Raw genomic sequence first — 14,565 nt, forward strand, 5'->3', positions numbered from 1 at the left:
CATAAAAACCTCAAATGCTGGGCCAGCTGGTGGTATGGTATTTAAGGTGGCTGGATCCCACATAGCCAGCTGAGTTGTTTGAATCCCAGATTTAGTGGCTTGAGGAACACTCCAGGTGTGTGTGCATGTGTGCCCAAAATCTTGAGATGGATGCATGGACATGGGATTGTGACATGGCTATCCCCCATGGGTGATGTTCTCTTGCTTTCTCTCTCTTTCTCCCTCCAGCAAGTATGTGCACCCTCTAGCAAATTAAGAGAGAGAAAGAGAAAGAGAGAAAACCTCGAGTGCCAACAATGCTTTGTTTCTCTGTTCACTATTAACATTTAACATAAATATCAAAAGATATCACTTAATATTGTTATGAAATATTGCAACCTATTGATTTGTCAAATAACTGTTTAAAATGCTTTCATAGGGAAAAGAAAACTGCAATCTGTTTTTATGCAGAGGCATTCCTTTTATTCCATAGCACATTAGCATCTTTTGTACGTGACCTTTCATACATTTTGAAGTATTATATAAATGGTCTCTAATTTGAGGGGTAGCAAGGAGGGGAACAAAATGCTTATGTGAGTTTAATTTACTTTGTGCAATTGCAGAACTTGCTCTGCAGAACAAATGATAGATAAAATGTATGTACTATGAAACTCATTGTAATTATAAAAACATCTCATTTTCAGGTCTTTATTGTACAATTACTTAAATGATTATTTCCAAGAAGAATGTGATCCAGAAAACACTTTATAAAAAGTGACTATTTTGAATTGAGAAACGACTTGCCCTCCCTCTAATTACCTTAGACTGGACATAATCATTTTAGTTATCTGTTTGCTCCAATCTGTTCTCTCTTTTTCTGTTCTCTTTTTTTCTTCTTTTTCTAAAGTAGATGAAATCTAGATCCTTCAACACTTCCACTGCTATGTGGTACTACATCAATTAATTAGATGATGGAGACACCAAGGTTCTTAATAGGAAAGCGATCTCTTCTCATACCCACAGTGTGCAGTTAAGTTCATTGATACCACTATTGCTCTATATAGATTATTACTTCTTTTCTTCCTACAATTCATTCATCTGTCCTTTATGGACTGTTAAATTTGGAATGTTGTGAAATCAGTAAAAAAAAAAAAAAAGGAACAATAACAATGAATCGTCTTTTATTATTTTCTTTTCTTTTCACTGGCATCTATTTACTGGTGGTTGACCATTTGCCAGATGGGCTCAATAGTAATTCTATATTTTTAACGTTTTTGACCTACGCTTTCCTAGATCCATAAGAACCATCAAAAAGTACCATGAATTGCATCCTCCTAGCTGAAAGGGTTCGGCAATTGTAGGAGGAACAGAAAATGCATTAACTCTTTCCTTCTTCCTCTTTCCTTCTTCTCCTTCTTCCTCTTCTTCTCCTTCTCCTTATTCTTTTCTTGCATTATAGTTTGGCTTTCTAAAGAATGGAATTTGAAGCAAAGCTTAAATTCCATGTTATATCCCTGTTGCTTCATAGCATAATGCATGTTTGCAAACATAGGCATATTGAATACACAAAATGGATTGACATAACAAACAATCCCAGGAATATGTCTTGTAGGGAATTAGGGAAGATAGTGAAATTGGCTTGAAGATAGAGCTTCTAGACTTTTTTTCCCTGCTTAGGTGTTGATTACCTATGTAGATTATCTAATGCAGGACAATGTTAACACCTAAATTAAGTTACCTTGCTCTATATGCTTAGTCTGCTCTGGATAGGTTGCTGCAGAAATCTTGTGAAAATTTTTCATAAGAGTAACTAAAGGGGGACCAGTAGTTAGCGTAATGGCTATGTCGCTGGACTCTCATGTAATCAATCGCGGTTTGAGTCCCAGACCCGGTGGCTTAAAACTCACGCCAGGTGCGTGTGCGTGCGTGCCCAAGATCCCGAGAGGAGAATGGAGGAGAAGGGATTGCGGCATGGCCATCCCCCCCTGGGGGTGATTTCTCACTTTCTGTCTTTCCTGGCGAGCACATGCACCCTATAGCAAAAACGCAACCGCCCCCCTATAGCAAAAACCCCTCTAAAAAAAAAAAAAAAAAAAGAGTAACTAAGGGGATGACCTTCACAATGCCAAACAGGAAACTATTTTAAAATATTATTTAAATGCAACTAAGTTTACTCAGTGAAGTGATATCATTTTAACACCATAATTTTTGAAATGCATGGAAAATTTGAAGCTTGGAAAAAAATGACTTCAACTGCAATTAAGTATTTTGAAAGGCATCTATGGTTAAAGCCAAACCACATCAAAACATTAACATAGAAAATGAAAAGTTTATCCCATCGTGTAGTTATTTAATCCAATTGATATCAAACATTAAGCATTTAAACAATACCTAAACAAAACACAAAGCTGATTAAAGAAATTTCAGTGCTACATTTAAGTGTTTTGGCAACCCATGGACAAAGTTCAAATCACTTTAGGTCCCAGTAGTGACAGTAATGTGTTATCTATTTCCCATAAATGATTAGTTCAGTAACTCAAGGTGCACTTGGAACTATTTTAAGTACACCTCATGTTCTACTTCAAACAAATGCAAATACTAATTACAGTGAGGGGGCCAGCAGGTGCCCTGGTGGTTAGAGCGCTGGGCTCCCACATGGCTGATTGTGGTTCAGGTCCTGGACTGGGAAACTTTCTTTCTTTCTCTCTCTCTCGCCAAAGTGAAGAATAATGATGCTAAAATAGCTAAAATGAAATTAAATAAATAATTCGTAAAATAATTGCAATGAGATGCATTTGTCCACATTAAGTTGGTCAAGTGTTATAAAACTGACTTTGGTATATGCAGAATCATGCATGTTTTGTGCTGCTGATGTGCATGTTAACCTTATCACAGGTCAGTTTGACTCTAATGTCAAAAGGCTTGATACAGATCCTTTGACTGGAAATTTAACTTCCAGAGATTCATCTTAAGGAAATAATCATGGACATGAATTAAAATATAGGTCAAGAATGTTCCTTATCATGATGTATATAAAAGTAGAAAACAACAAATCTTAGTCTGGTGATAATTGCAGAATACAACGATGTGATAAAAATTAGATTCCGGACATCATTTTGAGGCCATGTAAAAATGTTCATGACAAATGAAGTGATCTATAACGTAGTTTATCTTGTTTGGGGACCAGAAGTTGCCATAATGACTATGTCACTGGACTCCCATGTATCGACCACGGTTCGAGTCCCAGACCCAGTGGCTTAAACTAATGCCAGATGCGTGTGCGGCCTGCCCAAGATCCTGAGAGGAGAATGGAAGAGAAGGGATTGCGGCGTGGCCGTCCCCCTTTGGGGAGGTGATTTCTCCCTTTCTGTCTCTCTGTCTCTCTTTGTCTTTCTGGCAAGCGCACACACCCTATAGCAAAAACCTCTCCAATAAATAAATATAAATAAATAAATAAATAAATAGTTTATCCTGTTTGATTCCATTACAAAATACATTGGCAGACATAGGAGAAATCGCCTGACCTACCCCTGATCTCAAGCTTCTGAGATGTAAACACCGGTTATATTTGCTTTCACTACCTTTTGATTTTTCCACAATTATTATGTATTTCTTTTTAATTTAAAAATTATTTTACATTAAATGTGTATGAAAAGTTGTATGAGTTTTAAATCGTGTGATGTTCTGTAGTATAAATACTTATATTTACTTTCTGGTATCATTTTTAGGCTACGCAGCACCCCAAATAAAGATGAAGTAATGTTTTCATAGGTGATCAAAAATACGGAGACTAAAAAGTTCACTAATGCTTACGTGTTTCTCACCATTACTTTTTGAGGTCTCCAGATCTGCTGTAGAAGGCTTTCCTGCCTGAAATGATTTTACCTGGCTTCTCTCTCTCCCTGCAATTCTCATTTTTCATGTATAGTCTGGCCTCTTTTTTATCTACCATTTATCATACTTTCTGACGCATCTCAAGACTTTTAGATGAGAAAAGAATTTCCACCAAAGATGCTTACGCATCAAAGGCTCCTAGTAATTAAAGGAAAGTATTCTTTATTACGGTATGTAACTTTTTAATAGTTGATATTTTTCAATGAGACATGCCTGATTCTTTTTTTCCTCGATTTGAGACAGGCAGGGGCCATGAGCAACCATTTTTGGTTTTCTAAATTAGGCACTAATTAAACATTTTATTTGGAAAATAACTTTTTCTAAGCCCAATGGCTTTCAAGTAAAAATTTAATGAGAAGTTTTGTTAGACAAATCTGAACTCTAACATTAGGAGAGCACTGTTAATTTCCATATAAACTAGTTTGGTATATGGCCAAAATGTTTTCTTTATGTAGTTCATATAAAAAGGCCTTTATTTATAAAGATCATAGAGACTCGATCTTGATAACTGTAATGTGTCTTATCACCTGCATGAATATGGTAAGTTCTATGAATCTAGTACTTCATTAAATGGCATTTCTTTTTATACTGGCCAGTCTTAGAGTCATCTTTTTAGCATGGATAGTGTGTAGACTTCTTATAAACACTAGAAGTCAGTGGTATAGGTTTATTTTTCTCAATCTTAAGACATTAAAAACAAAACTTTAGGGACCAGCAGATAGAGTAGTGGGTACTTCGCTGGACTCCCAAATGGCTGACTGTGGTCTAGTCCCAGACCCAGTGGCTTAAAAATCATGCTGGGCACTTGCGCATGTGTGCCCAAGATCCCAGAAGGAGAATGGAGGAAGAGGAGAAGGGATTGCGGAGTGGCCATCCCTTCTCCTGGGATGGGGGGGTGGGGGGGGCTGATTTCTTGCTATCTCTCTCACTGTGTCTGTCTGTCTTTCCCTGGTGAGCACACACACCCTAAAGCAAAAACCTCTTAAAAACAACAGCAGTAACAACAACAACAAAACCACTTTAAAGTGTTGCTGTGGATATGGGAAAGGAAGGGTAAAATTGTGTCTGCTACTCTGAGGGTGGTGGAGGGCATGTGTGTATTAGAGAAGAATTGACTATCGCATTGCATTGCAGGACAGCGCTCCTTTGTTTTCCTGTATGACCATCAAAAAATAAAAAATATTAAATATGCTACAAGTACACATTATCAAATAAAACTTTCCAATCTGTTAAGTTAATTATAAATGAGTTTTTGACTCTTACTAGTTCCCTCTTAATTAAGAAAACACTTCTTGAGGGGGCCCACAGGTGGCATAGGGTTAAGGTCCTGGACTCCCATATGCCAGCCATGGTTCGAGTCTTGGACCTGGTGGTTAAAAAAAAAGAATCACACCAGGAGCATGTACATGTGTGCCCAAAATCCTGAGAGAAGAATGGATAAGAAGGGATAGCAGCATAGCATTCTCCCCCGGGGGATGATTTCTCACTTTTCCTCTCTCTGTCTTTCTCTGTTTCTCTCTGTTAAGTGCAAATGCTTTATGGGAAAAAAAATTTTAAAAAAGAAGAAAAAAAGAAAAGTAAAATCTTAAGTAATTGAAAATTGCCAGAAATAATAAGAATAGTTATAATAAATCAAATTTAAGGAAAGTTTGAGAATTTTGCCTTTGTGTATGATTTCAGTCAGCGTCACCCAAATCTAGCTTTAACATTAGATAAAAAGAAAATAAGAAATAGGCCATTTCTCAGACAGTTGACTCACATTTTTGCCAATTTTATGAGAAATAGAATCATTGTACTAGCATGTTTCTGTAATATCAAGTGGGTAATCAAATCCCATCATTAAAATCCCCCTACAGCCCCGACAGCTGATTTTTTCAGTGTAGTGTTTGATATGATACAGCACTGGTCCCATTAAATTGGCTGCAATTTGCAGTCTCACTTTCCCATTGGACTGGCTGAATTTAGGAGACCCAAATTAACATATTTTTTTCCTTCCTTTCTCCCCCTCAACAAAAATCAAAGAAAAACAATAGGGTGAATTTTAATTCAAGTACTTCCTCTTCATCTTCAAAGGAACTGCCAAGCAGCACCCTTAAAACATCTTTCCAAGCCTGATGTTATGGTAACACTTATTATTATTTCAATCCCTTAATGCGTACTGTCCACATTTTTTCCTAATGGGATTATGATTGTTTGGTAGTTACACCCAAGTGGTTTCATACCTTTGCACTCGATTCTGCCATCCTACCTTAGTGGTGGTTTTCTGCCACCAAACAGAGGAAATGCCTCATTTTCTGATCCCAGTGCCATGGTTTCAAAGTGGGAACGTGACTATGTTTTACTTACTGAGGGCATGATTTCTTAAAGAAGGTACTCATATCAAAAGCACAGCTTTAAACCTTTAATGTTTAGATTCTGCTATCCTGTGGTATTTTGTGTTGTGGTGCTGTGGACATGCGACTAGGGATCAAAGACTAATTCTGCAGAGAGCCCATTTCATTTAGCGAAACAGGCATGTGCCAGCCATCTGTTGTATCGGCTGATAGAAAACAGCAGTAAGTTTCTTAAACTTTTGCCAGAAAAAGAAAAAAAAAAGGCTTTATGGCTTAGTAGAGATGAGTTACAAGGTACCTTGTAAGCCACATCTGGTTCTATAGTGATTAACATGGCATAATTGTAAACTTCGCTATGTCCTCCTTCCATGGTGGTGTAAAAGTGTATAAACAAATCTTTCACCAGTGTCTTCCCTGTTTACTCCTGACTTTAAATTGCTTGCACAAATAAAATATTTAAAAATTGTCTGGAAGCACAAAGGTATCAGTAAAACTTTTTGTTTTGGATTCAATTCACTTAACTGTCCCTGAAGAATAAGATGAATGTTGTGGAGAAAAACTTCCGGGATTAAGGGTTTAGTAAAAATGTCCCCCATCCCATTGTTGAGAGCCTAGGGGTTTTGTCAGATCAGAACTTCTTTGACTGCAATAATTTAATGTAGCTGACTCCCTGAAGTTTCGTGAGAATGTCTTGGTTACATTCTCAGGGGCCCCTGATAGAGGGGAAGTTACTCTTATATGCAACATTTTTCTCTGACTCAGGCACTACATCAACCAACACAGAGCTAGACACAGAGGATACAAAAAGGAATAAACCCAGCACCTGCCCTCAGGAAACTCACAGTCTAAAAAACAGATACGCTTCACACCCATCCAAATGAGGCTAGAAAGTACCTGATTTACTGAACCCTCTGAAAAAGCCACACTTCTTCCTGCCTGGGGCAGGAAGAGAGCCAAGGACACTTCACTGAGCAGGTGGCATTTAAAGTAGGATGAGTCAAAGGATGAGTCAAATCAGCAAGGAAAGAAAATGTCTTCCAAGTGGAGAAATCAGAACGCATAGAGGTCCTAAAGGGGAAGGAATGTTCTAGGCGATCACGAGGGAACTCGTACCTTGTGCAAGAGGTAGCGGAAACTCAAGGGATGGAAGTCAGGGCCTAATTATTATCATTTAGCTCTTCCTTCTCACTAGACTTTTGAAGACTTTGTAATGATTTATGACAGTTATAGGGTTTCTTTTTTTTTTTTTTTTTTTTTTTTTTTTTTGCCTTGGTTCTCTAAGACATGAGACTATTTTTAAAAATCACTTTTTGGTGAGCACATGGAACTAAAAAAGCCAATTAAATTTTCTAATAGAGTTTAGATTTTTTAATTTTTAATGCCAGAATGTGTGTGTGCACACAGGAGAGAAAGAGAAAGAAAAGAGAAAAAGAAACACCCCAACAGGGCCTGGTCATGCCACAGTCCTTTTTCCTCTCATCGTTAGGATTTGAGGCATGCATGTAGATCAGCCCAGTGTGTTTTTCAAGCCACTGGAGCCAGGATTTGAACCCTGCTTGACCACGTGGGATCTGACTTCCTCTGACCAGTGCTTAACTGGTATGTTAGAGGCCAAACGGAGTCTAGAAATTTGTACATTACACAAAAGGTAACTGAAATAAAGAAAATAATATGTTATTTTGAAACGAATTGACTTAGCATGTATTCTCAATTCCTACACTGTACTATAAAAGTACAATGAGATATAGGAATAAAACTTGGCAAGCAAACCTTCAGTTTACAGAATGAGAGGTTGAACATTGGAAGTGTATTTTTAAAAAGAATTATTTTATCATTATTATTATTATTCTAAATAATTATTTATTTAATTTATTATTATTGTTATTTTTAAATTTGACCAGAGAGAGAGGGAAAATGAGAAAGCAAGCTGCCAGGAACTGTACTTGAACCGTACTAGATCACATGGGAATCCAGTGCCCCAACCACCACACCTGCTGGCTCCATTATTATTATTTTTTATTTGCTATATGGCATGTACACTCACCAGAAAGAGACAATAAGAAAGAGAGAGAGAAAGCGAGAAAGCAAGGTACCAGGTCCTGGACTTGAGCTGTGGTCAGCCACATGGGATTCCAGCGCTTTAACCACCATGCCACCTGCTGGTCCCTGGAAATGTATTTTAAATAGGCCTCCTCTGTCAAGTATTTCATTTTCTTTTAAGATGTGTTGTTAGTTAAAAATCACAGGATAGGGGAACCAGCAGTTAGCGTAATGGCTATGTCACTGGACTCCCACGTAGTCGACCGCGGTTCGCGTCCCGGACCCAGTGGCTTGAAACTCATGCCGGGTGCGTGTGCATGCGTGCCCAAGATCCCGAGAGGAGAATGGAGGAGAAGGGATTGCGGCGTGACCATCCCCCCAGGGGGTGATTTCTCGCTTTCTGTCTCTATGTCTCTCTCTGTCTGTCTGGCGAGCGCACGCGCCCTACAGTGAAAATCTCTCTCAAAAAAAAAAAAAATCGCAGGATAGTAACTGTTCTTCCCTGTTTTTTAGATGGAATGGCTATCCTTCTGAACAACAGTTTAATTTCTTTAAGGATTTTATGAATCAATGTGATGAAAGAATCTTGGAAATTGCCAAATTTTTTTTTCTTTCTTTTTTTTTTTTTTTGGAGAGGTTTTTGCTATAGGGCACGTGCGCTTGCCAGAAAGACAGAGAGAGACAGAGAGACAGAAAGCGAGAAATCACCCCCTAGGGGAGATGGCCATACCGCAATCCCTTCTCCTCTATTCTCCTCTCAGGCTCTTGGGCACGCATGCACACGTGCCCGGCGTGAGTTTAAGCCACTGAGTCCAGGACTCGAACCACGGTCAACTACATTGGAGTCCAGCGACATAACCATTATGCTAACTGCTGGTCCCAGGAAATTGCCAAATATTTCTTTTTTGTTTTTCTTTTTTTGGAGAGGTTTTTGCTATAGGACGTGTGCACTTGCCAGACAGACAGAGAGAGACAGAGAGACAGAAAGCGAGAAATCACCCCCTAGGGGGGTGGCCATGCCGCAATCCCTTCTCCTCTATTCTCCTCTCAGGCTCTTGGGCACGCATGCACACGTGCCCGGCGTGAGTTTAAGCCACTGAGTCCAGGACTCGAACCACGGTCAACTACATTGGAGTCCAGCGACATAACCATTATGCTAACTGCTGGTCCCCAAAATATTTCTTGAAACCCATTCTCTGGCATAAAATCTCACAGGCAGCTGTGCATTGTGGGCCTGGGACCAAGGATCAGTTCAGGGGATAAATTCTTAAGCCAGCAACATGAGAAAGGAGATCAATGTGGTCTATGCTTTGCTGCTTTTGACCGAAATGCAGATGATGCCCCAGGAGGAAACATGATTAAGAGAGAATTACCTGCCCTTGAGATAATGTGAAGCTAATTGGAGAGACAGATATGTGGACAGATCATCTTGATGATTCCTGAAATGTGGTACTATAGACGTACTGAGAACTCCCGGGTTATAATGAAAGCTGAGTCTGAACACTGAGTTAGCCAAACAAAAATGTAAAGAAAGGATGGTTTTTTTAGGGAGCGGACACAGCTTCAGGCAAAGCATAGTGACCAAAATACGGTTGTTTGGGGAACTGGCACTTGATGTGGGTGGAGTGTGTACTTTAAGGTGGAGATACATAGGCAGTGGCTTGTTCCTTAAGGGCTGTGTCCATCCTGTAAAGACATCTAGGACTTATTCTGTAAGCAGTGGGGAATCAGTCAATGAAAAAGGACAGAGCGCAGGACAGCTAGGGCAGAAATACATTTCGCCCATCTTGTCAGCAGGCAGAGGATAGCTTTGAGGGAGTTTAACGGCAAGGAGATGAATCTGGAATAATAATAGAGGAGGTGAGGGATGAACGGGAAGGAGAAATAGATTGCAGAAATATTTAGGTTAAAAAACTAGTCTTGATACTAGGAATAAGAAGTGCTTCATTTCTTCTATTCTGCTTCACTAACTTGTCAGCTGCTCTTTTAAGCTTGCTTTCCATGCACAGGCAAGCTCACCTCTCCTGCCCCAGGGCCTACACAGCAAGTTCTCTCCACCTGAAGATCACTCCCACCACATTTCTGCACAGCTTGCTCCCTTGCTCCCCCACCCCAAAAGTCTCTGACTACATGTCCTCTGTTCTTTTTTTTATAATAATTACATTATCTTATTGAACTTTATTTTTTATTTATTTATTTTAATTTGACCAGAGAGAGACACAGAGAGAGAGGAGGTGGTGGGGAGTGAGAAAGCAAGTCGCCAGGTCTGGGACTCAAACCACAGTTGGTCATGTGGGAGTCTAGTTCCCTTAACCACCACACCACCTGCCAGCCCCATGTCCTCTGTTCTGAGACTTTCCCCAATTCCTCTCTCTGAAACAACCATCATCTTTTCCATCTGAGTCTCTCTCCTTCTCTGTGGTGTATTTCTAAATGGCATTTAGAATAACAATTATACTTCATTATATTAAGTGTTATTTACTTAACTTTCCCCATCCAATGTAAGCTCATTAAATTAAGAACTTTGTCCTGTTTAATATATACCTTCAGGTCCTGGAATAGCTCCTGGCATTTAGTAGACAGTTGATAACTATTTATTGAATGAATGAATAAATGAGATAAGTCTCATTATTATTCCCACTTGATGGCTAAGACAACTGAGGAAGGGGAGCATAAGTCACACTGGCAGAGCTGGGATTCAGACCTCGCAGTTAGGCTCCAAAGCCCTTGCCTTAATAATTCTGAACAGAGATGTGGACACAGAGCTCTGGGAACACAGAGGAGGAAGCAGCTAATTCTGACTAGGGGGAGTAGGGGAGAGCTTCCCTAAGGAAGAGATGGAAGAGTAAAACTGGCACTTGAAGGGTGTTCATGAAGCTGTTCAACAGCTAAGATAGAATGAAGGCACAGGAAAAAAGGCAGAGGCAAGGAGCTGTAAAGTGCATTCTGGAAAAAGTTAAAGGAGAATACTGGGGACCAGGGGAGCAGAAGAAGAGGAGGACGTGAGGCTGGACATTTGGCCAAGATGGACAAACACTAGAGTCTATGCAATGGTCACTTAGCCCATTTTGCTCCAGTATTCTCATCTCTAAGGAAGGGGTGGATTATCTCTAAATTCCTTCCAAATTCTAAAATATTTTGATTCTATCACTGGAGTAAAACAGCTCCAATCATTTCATATTAATGGTAATATTTTTATACAAAACGCATTGTCTATCTCTGGATTTTTAAAACTCAAGACCCAAAGATTCGTTTCTCCAAAATTGTTCTGTTTGTTGCCAAATTTAAAAACATTCACCTCTAAATACTCCTTTGTCCTTTGTTGATAAGTCAACACAGACGTTAATGCAAACTCTTCTGAGCACTTCATTCTCTCACCAACTCCTCAAACGACCCTGAGGCAGAGAGTATATCATCTCCGATTTATAGATGAGGAAACTAGGACATAATGAAGCTGAGTTACTTGTCCTAGACCACCCAGCTCAACGAAGGACACAAATGCACACATTTATATACTTCAGATAGCTTTCTCGAATTTGCTCTGATACTTTTAGAATATCTTCTCATTCCAAAAAATAACAATTCAAAGAACATTTATCACTGCATATTAGGTCCTAGGTCCTGAAAATACAGAATTTAATTAATCTAACTGCCTCTAGGGACTAACCAGCCAGAGGAGAAGACTGAGCCATCATGACGAGGCAATCATAATAATTCTGATAAGTTCTCAGGGGCAAAATGCTCAGTCTTTCATTGCATGTGGGAACCTGACCAAAGGGGAAATGAGAAATGAAACCCAGCCCACACCTCACTTCTCAAATATTCCCTGTCACAGAACTGCCTCTACATCTACCTAATTTGCACAGAGACTTCGTATGAGCTAGCTGTAGCCCTGAGAAAGGTGCTATGGGAGCATACCATCCTAGGATTCTGTCACTGATCAGGTCAATTTGCAGTGATTTAGATGCAAATATAAATGTATATCACTGAGGAGATAACATCGGAGCTGGGTCACAGAAGATGTTTAGTGGACTGAGAGTGGCCAAGGCAGGTGGTATCGGGGTGGGCATCTTCGATAGATGGAATAATACACAGAGAAGAACACAATACTGAGAATTGTCAATGAAATTGGAAAATGACAAATTATTTACAACAGTTAGGGTTTGTTTATGGAGCATAACTGAGGTAGGTATATGGGTCTAAAACAGTAAGTTTGGGAAAGATTATGATCACATCTGTACAATATAGTTGACTTTGTATTACAGTTAATGAGGAGCCACTAGAAGTTTAAATTGATGTATGAGGGGTGACTCTGTTGGTTACAGATAGAGGTAGATGATGGGACAATTGACTGAGGACTAGGAGCCAGTTAAGTAGTTATTTGAGAGCCACACAAGGTGAAGAAGGCCTGAACTAAGGCAGGCAGCAGGGAAAGACTGGAAAGGACGGGTATTACTAACACTCTCAGTATAATCGACAGACTTATGGACCATGTGTGTTAATGGGAATAAGGAACAGAAGGTTACTCTGAGATAGCTGGATGGATAGTAATGTCTTAACTGAGACATTAAGTACAGGAGCAAGAGCAGAACCATTTAGGGTGCAAAGACAATGGAAATTGCTGGACATATATTTTCTACTGAATATTCAGGTGAGTAAGTCTGGTAGACAGTTGAAAACATTTGAGTCTGGAGGTAAGAAATAATTTAGAGAACAGAAATATTGATTTTGAAGACTGAAACCATTTTCTCATCCTCTCTCTTTTCACTCCTTTCATCCTCAACTCAGTAAACATTTACTGAGGTCCAAGCTATGGCCAAAGCTAATGCTGAACAATAAAAAGAGAAATGTAAACTAGCTATGAAGCTTGCTTCCAAGGATATCACAATCAAGCGTGAGATAAATATGACCCAGATAACAATAATACAATAGTAAACATATTGTAATTGCAGTATGAACAAGGTACTATGAAGTGCTGAGGAGGGAGCGTTAACTCTATGTGGGTAGAAGAACACAGGACTTCCGGTATTCTTCAGAATGTACCCTGAGAATTATAAAAGTAAGATATGCACAATTGGAACAACTTATGCTCTATTTAACTTGATGGATTTTTATCCACTCGAAGTGATTGGGCCTAATGTTTTCTGTCTTCCACTGACCATTGACTTTTTGGAGATGAATATGACAAATGCCATGATATTATGAGGTGACAAAGCAAGTTAGCTCCCCCAATCCCAGAATTTAGAACTATTCTTGAGGAAACTAGTTTGTGGGAGCTGAAGATAGACATGAATAAATTTATGTTGCAGGGCTTGTTAGGATGGCATGTTTCCAACTATTTCAGTACCAGTATGACCCAGTTATTTGGGTCATATCTGTTTCACTACTTGGAGGATTCATATCTGAAGTCAAATCCCTGAAGGATATCTCCTACTTAAGGCAATAACAGGATGAATCTGCACTAGACTTGGATGTTTGAGTACTAAGTGAAGCCATTTAATTACTACCATTAGAATTTTCAGTCAATCTTCCCTTAAGAACTTCCATTTAGAACTCGATTAGGATTTGAGATTGCACTTACATTGCCGTCACTTATAGCATTAGCCAGCAGATGGCAATGTAAAAGTTACTTCTTTGTGAAATTTCCCACCTCCAATTTTTTAAGACTACAGGTGCTCTCTAACAAAGACCCATTTGTGGTGTTCTGTGACCTTTCTGTCACTCATTTCAATAGACCATTTTATATTCAGGAGGTTGGAAAATAAACTTTCTCAAATTCAGTGCCACGGGTAGCATTGCAGTTGATCCTTTGAGAACTCATTCTCACTGAAAATGTAAATAGTCTCATTACACACCGATTACACATTTTTTTTTCTTTTAAACAACTGCTCAAATTCAAGCAGAAATCAACTTTAGTGTTGGAAGAGTTAGAGGAGATTCCAGAATTTGTTTAGCTTAATGAAGCTCAACCGTTCTCACTGGAAACCAGCCTATAAGCATTTGAGGCCAGTTCCCATCCCCTTTAAACTGGTTTTTTTCTATGTCATACACCCCCCAGTTTCTTCAGTTACTTCATGTAACAGCTTTGTATTCCTGCAATCTTGACTTTTTTTTCCTTGAAAGAATTATTTATTTATTTAATTTCATCTGTTATTCTTTTTTTAATTTGACCACAGACAGAGAATAAGGGAAACCAAGGAAGCAAGTCACCAGGTCCAGGACTTGACCCATGGTTGATCATATAGGAATCCAACACCTTAACTACCACACCACCTGCCAGCCCCTCAACCTTGACTCTTAAATACTTATCAAAAGTATA

General features: G+C 39.1%; 1 protein-coding gene across 1 annotated transcript in view; it reads left to right on the top strand.

Moving 5' to 3' along the window:
• The window catches only part of WIF1 (Wnt inhibitory factor 1), an 82,647-nt gene that overhangs the window by 1,758 nt on the left and 66,324 nt on the right, over window positions 1-14,565 (top strand). The window lies entirely within an intron of this gene.

This window comes from Tupaia chinensis, unplaced genomic scaffold (genome assembly GCF_000334495.1).
Source record: "Tupaia chinensis unplaced genomic scaffold, TupChi_1.0 Scaffold143982_1, whole genome shotgun sequence".
Taxonomy (NCBI): Eukaryota; Metazoa; Chordata; class Mammalia; order Scandentia; family Tupaiidae; genus Tupaia; species Tupaia belangeri.